Source organism: Etheostoma cragini, chromosome 22 (assembly GCF_013103735.1).
Source record: "Etheostoma cragini isolate CJK2018 chromosome 22, CSU_Ecrag_1.0, whole genome shotgun sequence".
Lineage (NCBI taxonomy): Eukaryota > Metazoa > Chordata > Actinopteri > Perciformes > Percidae > Etheostoma > Etheostoma cragini.
In genome coordinates, this window is record NC_048428.1 from 5,270,275 (window position 1) to 5,279,150 (window position 8,876).

An 8,876-nucleotide genomic window follows, 5' to 3' on the forward strand; every position below is an offset into this window, starting at 1 on the left:
GATAGATACACCGAGGATGCCTGATCTATGGTCTAGGGTGACCAGACGTCCTCGGATTTAGGGGAAAGTCCCCGTTTTTGGTTGTCTGTCCCTCACCAAATACAGAAGAAAAAACTACCTCTGTCCCTGTTCTGTTTTTAAAGACACAACATTAGGTTTTTCAATCAGATTGATAGTCAAACTGGAAATGTCCCCGTTTTTCTCCATTTTTGGGAATTGTGTTCCCAGTTTTGATCTCGGACGTCTGGTGAATTTATATCATATCAGAATATTCTATTATTGTTAAGCCCACTATGAATATTAAAATACGCCTAACCATGTGTCCTGTTTCATAGCTACATGTATGACCTTTGTAGCAAAAAAACCCCATGAAAATCAGTTTTGTATTCAGTGAGATTGATGAATTTAACGCGCTGACAGCTCATTTCACCTGCCAAACATATTACACTGAGTGGAGCGGGTGACCGGTCCAAGATGGCGGCCCCAAGTTTTGTCAGCGCCAATAGGCAGTAGTGGTCGATGCGGCGTCTACCCTTTAATGTGTCATGGTTCGAGATGAACTGCGCCTCGCCTGTAAAGTGGACGAGAGCAGGCAGCAGCAGCGGGGGCGGGGACAAAAAGCTGCGTTAAAGTCAGACAATTTCCAGCCGATTCCAGCCGCCTTCAGACTGGACAGGAAGTGACAAAAACACTGTGGTGCGATTCCGATTTAATAAAATATTATCAGACCTCCTACATATCAGCTGGTACACAGTCTTCACTTGTTTTAATGATGACAGAGTAGCTGTCAAAGTGCTCTACATGCAATTTGTTTCTGATTTTAATTAACAACAGACTGGAGATGATCCGTGATCTGAACGGATTAGGTCTCTCTGACTTCTAAAAATAACTATCAGCCACACAACATGTGTTCTGGACAGAATAAGTCTTTAAATCAGACAAATAGCAATTAAAATCCCTCCGATTCAAAAATAATAAAAAGTTTATTTAAAACGTCATCATGTTGTAAACCAATCAACTGTTAAATCAGCTGAGAGGCCGGTGTTTCCCAGCATGCTCTGGGTCCGCCTGGGTCCGACTGGCTCTTGCAGTTGGTGAAAAGCAACTGCGCCGCCTGAGTCTCAGAACTGCGGCCGCCTTGCTCTTGTGAGAATTCCGTTGCCCACGTGGGCATGACGTCAGAGCAAGTCGGGATCAAGTCGGACACAAATCTAACCGGCATGCAACGGGCGTTGAACGCCGGTGATCGATTCTGGGCAGAACTGGCTCATCTCACACAAGCCTTTTGTCTTGATGCTTGTCTGCCGGATCTCTGTTTTCTTCATTTTCAATCATGTCGCCCTCTATATGACTATGTGCTAATGTTGGCGCAATCGAGCTGGAAAGGTTTTTTTGTGAATTAATGCGGATTGCCAAATCTGTTGAGTTGTCTTAGTCGTGCGTCAAATGAAACGTACAGTAGATGTATTCCCATCCATTTAGACTGAATATGGTATTGATGACGTAAACAATAATAACGATAACTCCAGTGAAATTATGTGAAAGTTGAGGACTAGATTAGGACTGTTTGAAAGCGGATTCTGGTTTCCAACTTCGCCCCAGGTGTGTTTGTTGAAACACGGACGAAGACAACTTCTTTTCATCCACTTGTCAATTGAATTACAGTATCTGAAGTTTGGTAAAAAAAAAAAAAACTCATTCGACTAAAGCTGGTGAAATTGTTGATGCTTCATTAATATCAACTTGCAACCTACCTAACAGGTGAAGAACACACCAAAATCCCTAGCTAACTTACTTTAAATGTGCAAGAACTATAGACAAATAACAGCTATGGGCTACCATTTTGTTTATGTTTGAATATACAGTGTGAATGTAATGATTTCTGATGATTCCTAAAATATGGCAGAAAGAACACTTATAACACTACGAAATATGGAAAGGATGAGTAGTACAAACAAGTGTGCACAAGTTGGGACGTCATTTTCTCTAACTCCAATAACCATGTGCGCTCAACAACTACCCATTATTCAAGATGTGCATTTACCACAATAAAACATTTTTATTTTTTAACTATTATTCAAACTGTCCAATACTTTTCATAGATTTGAAAAGCAGTTTAGACCCTGCTGATGTTTATCTTGTTAATGTTAAAAGTTGTCATAAAGGAAGCGAAATATGAAGCTATCCCTATCCCTACCTGCAAACTACTATTTTTCTATTTTTGTTATTTCCACTCTTCATTCTAACCCCAATCGGACACCGCCTACTAAGAGCCTGGGTCTGTCCAAGGTTTCCGCCTAAAAGGAAGTTTTTCCTTGCCACTGTCGCACTGTTGCTTGCTCTGGGGGAAACTACTAGAACTGTTGGGTCCTTGTAAATTCTGGAGTGTGGTCTAAACCTCCTCTATCTGTAAAGTGTCTCGAGATAACTCTTGTTATGAATTGATACAATAAATAAAATTGAATTGAATTGAAATTTAATTGATGAAATGAGAGGGGGCGGTTACTGGCCAACAGGCTTCAGAATGGTCTGGAATATCAGAACACCAAAGTGAACTTCTAATAACTATAAAATACATAAATGCATATGACACTGTTGTCCAAACCCACACAGTTGACATACAGAGACGGCATCTAGGAAGTTTGTGATCAATACTGTATGGTGATGTAACCAAGCGGTGTCTCATTTCATAGGGGGATGTTTTCATCCCTACCCTTCACCCCTTGGTTTCAAGGGCCAAGGGGTAGGGGTAAGGGGTAGGGGTAAGATGGATAAATGGGATTCAGCCTATATCTCCAACTTGGCCTGGGAACGCCTCGGGATCCCCCAGTCGGAGCTGGTTGATGTGGCTCGGGAAAGGGAAGTTTGGGGTCCCCTACTGGATCTGCTGCCCCGCGACCCGATACCGGATAAGCGGATGAAGATGGATGGATGGATGGATGGGTATATAACTATATTACCATTACCCAGATTTCATATTTAGTTTGTTCCACATGTGTGAGTGTTCATATAAAAACTGTAGGAGCTTTGCACCTTGGGAAATAGTCAGGAAGTTAAACTTGAGCTGAGGAATTCTGTGATGAAAGATAATAAAAACATTTAAAATACTAGAACTGCACAGTATTTTAAATGTTTTTATTATCTTACATCACAGAATTACTTACTGTTACCTCTCTGAGAATTACTGTGAAGTTGTGGCTTCAGCTCTGAAGTCCAACCCCTCCCACCTGAGAGAGCTCGACCTGAGTTACAGAAATCTGCTGGATTCAGGAGTGGAGCGGCTGTGTTCTGGATTGCAGAGTCCAAACTGTAGATTGGAGACTCTGAGGTCAGTTCATGTGTTGTGCTCACATACAGTGTTTAACTCACTAGGGCTGTTGGAAAAAATTCCAAAAGTGGAATATCATTTGAATAGAAAAAAAAAATAATCAATTTGGATGCTGTAATAAATTATGTTAGCTAATCTCCCATTTTCACCATGGCTAATAACTTGACCTTAAAATCAACATCCCCCTAGCCAAAATGCTAATGTATTAATTAGTTATGAATTTCCTATCAGCATCGGGAGTAGAAGGAGTGTAGCTGGGAGCTTCATGGAGAAAAGTAATGTTTATGTTAGCTGCCCTACAGCTGTCAGTGTTAGCTTCCCATTTAAATATTACCTTCTTGCATCTGTATTCTCCGTAATATGACAATCTGCAAGAAACAGGTCTTAATAATGTTAGTGACAGCAATGTTAACCTTCATCAATGAGGTTAGCATTGTGGCTAACACTTTTGTTACTTAGTTTATGAGAAATTGTTTTGGATGTGCTATCTAACATGATGTCATTGTTCTAACCAAGCACCGCTAGCCTTTACAACACTGTGGGAAAAAAGTATTTGATCCCTGCTGATTTTGTACATTTGCCCACTAGGCTATACATTATCAGTCTATAATTTTAACGGTAGATTTATTTGAACAGTGTTAGACAGAATAACAACAACAAAAATCTAGAACATCTGTGATTTGCGTTTTAATGAGGGAAATGTGTATTTCACCCATCTGCAAAAAATTGATTAATACTTGGTTGGAAAACCCTTGTTGGCATTCACAGAGGTCAGACGTTTCTTATGTTTGGCCACCAGGTTTGCACACATCTCAGGAGGGATTTTGCCCCACTCCTCTTTGCAGATCTTCTCCAAGTCATTAAGGTTTCAAGCCAACTCGAACCTTCAGCTCTCTCCACAGATTTTCTAAGGGATTAAGGTCTAGAGCAGGGGTAATCAATTAAAATTCTAAGATGTCCAGTTAGAGAAGATTTCGTCAAGCAAAGGTCCACAACATCACAATGACTAACTTGCTTTATCATTCAGTAACACAACCTAATAATTGCATGAAAATATCTAAGTATCCTAGTCAATACTGTCAAAATAAAAGTACAATCAATAATATTTCAACAAAATTTATTGTCAGTTTATGTATTGAACTGTAGGGATCATAAATAATAAGTATGACGAGTTGAGTTGATGCTCTATTTTGATCTCATTTGACCACAACACTTTCACCCAGTTTTCCTCTGAATCATTCAGATGTTCATTGGCAAACTTCAGACGGGCATGTATATGTGCTATATCTGGACTGATTCCTCACTGTTCTCATGATCACTGCCACTCCATGAGGGGAGATCTTGCATGGAGCCGCAGGCCAAGGGAGATTGACAGTTTCTTTGTGTTTCTTCCATTTGTGAATAATCGCACCAATTGTTGTCACCTTCTCACCAAGCTGGTTGGCAATGGTCTTGTAGCCCATTCCAGACTTGTGTAGGTCTACAATCTTGTCCCTGACATCCTTGGAGAGCTCTTTGGTCTTGGCCATGGTGGAGAGTTTGGAATATGATTGATTGATTGCTTCTGTAGACAGGTGTCTTTTAAGGGTGACAAACTACAGGTTTGTTACCTGTATCAAAGGGAAATATTTGTGATTGAGTCAAATACTTATTTCCCTCATTAAAATGCAAATCAATTTACAACAATTTTGACATGACTTTCTCTGGATTTTCTTGCTGTTATTCTGTCTCTCACTGTTCAAATAAATCTACCATTAAAATTATAGACTGATCAATTCTTTATCAGTGGGCAAACGTACAAAATCAGCAGGGGATAAAATACTTTTTTCCCTCACGGTACATAATGTTTCATTATAGAACTCTCTGTTGATTTGTGTTTGTCGCTATGTAATCGTGGTGGAAAATGAATCTAATGAAATCAGCGTGCCAATAAAGCGCCATGACATAGGACCCCTTCAAGGCCAGGCTGATGTTAGAAGTCCCTCTAGTGGACAAAACCTGTAACAACAATCACATACTTATAGTGGCATTGGTGATGCATAAGTATGTAGTGTAATACAGGCTGCAGTTGAGCATCACATGTTCATTATTTTAATTATTTGAATATAAAAAGAAATGGAATTTAAAGTCCTTTCAGTTCTCTTGTCTGGGTTTGTGTGTCAGCATGAACAGTTAAAACAAATTTAGTCTGAACTCAAACTTAGACACATGGGAGAGACACATCTATGTATACATAATTAAAAGATCTTCAAGAAGTCCAAGGTCTTTTCTAAAAGGTCTTTTTATGTAAAACTCTCAAAACACTGTACAGAACTTCTAGATTTATAATAATAATAGTGCTAATAATAATAATAATAATAATAATAATAATAATAATAATAATAATAATAATAATAATAATAATGTCAGAGACACAGTCCAAACTGAAAATGAGAAAGATGTGAGATATGTGATATTTCTCAATGATTTAAAAGATCTATATATTGTTGTTTTATAATATTCATAGATTAGTTGTTATTTGATCTTTTCTCAGATTGGAGGGCTTCAGGTTGTCAGAGACCAGATGTGCTTCTCTGGTCTCAGCTCTGAAGTCCAAGCCCTCCCATCTGAGAAAGCTGGACCTGACTAACAACAAGCTGAAGGATTCAGGATTAAAGCTTCTGTGTGGTTTTCTGGAGAGTCCAGAGTGTAGACTGGAGACTCTGAGGTCAGTTCACTGACTCTGTTACTATGAGAGATCTTATATCTTTAATAAACAACAGAACCTAAGTCATGAGCAAACATGACTTACATATACAGTGTAAATATGTACATTTTCTTTTGTCTGTATTTTTAAGTTTCTAGTAGTACATTTAGTCAGTAGTCCCGGAAGACTTGTGTTTACTAACCCTCATGTTGTCATCTCATAGACCATGAGTTTGTTGTTTGTTGTTTTTTTCCTCAACGTTGTGGCCCTTTTTCCTTTTCTTTTAAGGTTTTTGTCAAATTTTTAATGTTATATGAAATAAAATATGGGTCAATATACCTAATGTATATGACGTTAAAAAGCAGAAATTGTGAAATATTGTTACTAATTGTTAAGAATGGAGGATGTTGAGTGGATAACAGACTGGTTTAAGTTCCAAGTTTTGTAAGGATACTGTTTTGAAACCATTTAAAACAAGTCAAAATTAAATGAAGTTCAATAAAAGTTATCATGAATATTAAATGTGAAGCACATTCATGCGTCCATGTTATTTTTTGGAAATTTCTAGAAGCTTTAAATTCCCTTCAGTTCCCTTGTTTTCTGGTTTTCTCTGAGCACAAATCACAACATAAAGTGTGTCAGTTTGAACCAATTTAGTCTGAACTCAAACTCAGAGTCACATGACATGTCAATTATTCCAAGGTCTTTTCAAGAAGGTCTTTTACATAACACCTTCAGAACATCATATCTTCAAGAACTTATACTGTAGATTTATAATAACTGAAGTCTGTCACAGACTTTAAATCTCCCGTACAGGACCACAGAGAGAGAATGAAGCATGTTTCCAAAGGCAGGTGTTTAAAGTATGTTTAGTTGTGTCTGATCTGAGACGATGGACGATGCTTACTGTCCAACCTGTTCTCTCTCCCAACTTGTAAAATACTGATGCTTGGTCACCAACAGAGGTGGGTAGAGCAGCCAAAAATTGTACTCAAGTAAAAGTACTGTTACTTCAGAATAATATGACTCAAGTAAAAGTAAAAGTAGTCATCAAAAAAATTACTTGAGTAAAAAAGTACTCGATGAAAAAACTACTCAAGTAGTGAGTAACTATTGAGAAACGTCTGATTTATTTCTCAACACAAGCATCAATCAGACAGACAAATATACACAATACTCAATTTTAAGCAAATTATAGTTCATCCAATCAATAAAATAAATTAAAATTTATTTATTAATTACAAAATAGCTTAAGTTAAAGAGACTTGTCACATCAAATTTGGATGGATACTGCATGTGCAAAAAAGACATTCACCTATCCACAGCAAAAACTATAATGACCGCTTCATGTTTCCTCAGGTTAGATGTTGAGGTTTTGAATGCTCACATGTCCGTTTGTTTTGGTCGACACAAAAGACGCCGCATAATGTAGCTGCTGGTTTGCACTTTTCCTAAAAGGTAACCATGCTTTCACTATGAGGCCGGGGGGGTTCCTCCTGGTCTGTGTTGCCTTGGCAACAGTTGATTCTGACATCTTTGTTTTGCTACGACTGTAAAGCTAACCTGTGCCGCCCATAGACCGTTAATATATGTATCAATAATACACACTCTATGGTGTCACCCATAGACATATACAGTCTACAGGGCTGCCAACTCTCACGCATTGGCCGTGAGACACACGCATTTGACTGGTTTCACACGCTCACACGCCACACCCCCGATTTCTCACGCTGAAGGGTCAACCCGGTCGGTCAAATTTCCGAAAGATGAGTTTATTTATAGAACTACCTATTGAGCCACTCGTGATCAACTAGTTGTGCTTTCGGAGACTGTGAGGGGGTTCAAGAGCGCTCCCTGTTTGTGGAAGTTTCGAAATGTCGCAAACTGAGAAAATGTTTTTTACGATCCATTCCATGTGCATTTCCCTGGCTTCAGGTATGTGCTCTGAGTATCACAGACCGTCCGTCGCTTCGTGACCACTCTCTCTGTGAAAATAGAGGTGAGCAGCTAATGTAGCAACTTCAGTTCATGTTAGCGGACTCGCTCTGCTTGGGGCAGTGACGCGTTGCATCCGTGCAGACCTCCGATAATGAGGAGCGTACAGCCTCATCTCAACTTTGTCAGAGACCAGAGACCCAAATGGGCCCCTGTGTCTGTCAGACGGTCAGAATGAGAGCCACCATATCAGCGGAGCAATGACATGCACAGCAGACTATATTACAACTCTCCAAATCTCGGACAACAGAGATGGAGGAGTTATATTTTGAATGTGCACAAAGTTGTAAACATGAGCAAAAATCTGATGAAACACATCTGAGCTATAATATACTATATATATACAATACTGCAACGTTGGGCCACTATTGTGCTTCTCTAACCTCGGTGCATCTCTAAATTAAACTGTAAATAATTATTTTGATGTTTTATAAACTGAACAAATAGTCTTTATTTTCCCAAAAAGTAAATACAGTAAGTGGGGTACAGAGGATGAGGGCCAAACATTACTGAACCTTTGCACAAAGGTTAAAGGATAAGAATCTATGTAACTCAATGGTTCTTATTCTTTAGAATTTCAGTGGTCTTAGTTAATCCCACATTTATTTAACTTTGGGTCCCTGGTCCCTACACCAGGCAGGGACCCCTGGACCTGTTCCCCACAGACCCAAATCTTCTCAGCTGTTGCTGACATATGCTACTGTCTCTTCATGTGGTTCATTATGTTTGGCACATTGTCTGGGTCAGTTCTTATATCATGAGAAATTAATAATGTAAGTAATGTAAATACTAAATGCCTTAATACCTGTTGATACTACAACAACACAAAGTCTCTTAACCCTACAGTTTTGCACATATCAAGTAAGA

The 8,876-nt window shown here is 38.9% G+C and overlaps 1 long non-coding RNA gene across 1 annotated transcript in view; it reads right to left on the reverse strand.

Annotated features, from left to right (window-relative positions):
• Positions 1-7,927: 7,927 nt before the first annotated feature.
• LOC117938117 overlaps positions 7,928-8,876 on the reverse strand; it is a 19,886-nt gene continuing 18,937 nt past the window's right edge. The window contains exon 3 of the long non-coding RNA XR_004655333.1: positions 7,928-7,939. This is a non-coding gene — a long non-coding RNA (uncharacterized LOC117938117). The remainder of the gene's footprint in view (positions 7,940-8,876) is intronic.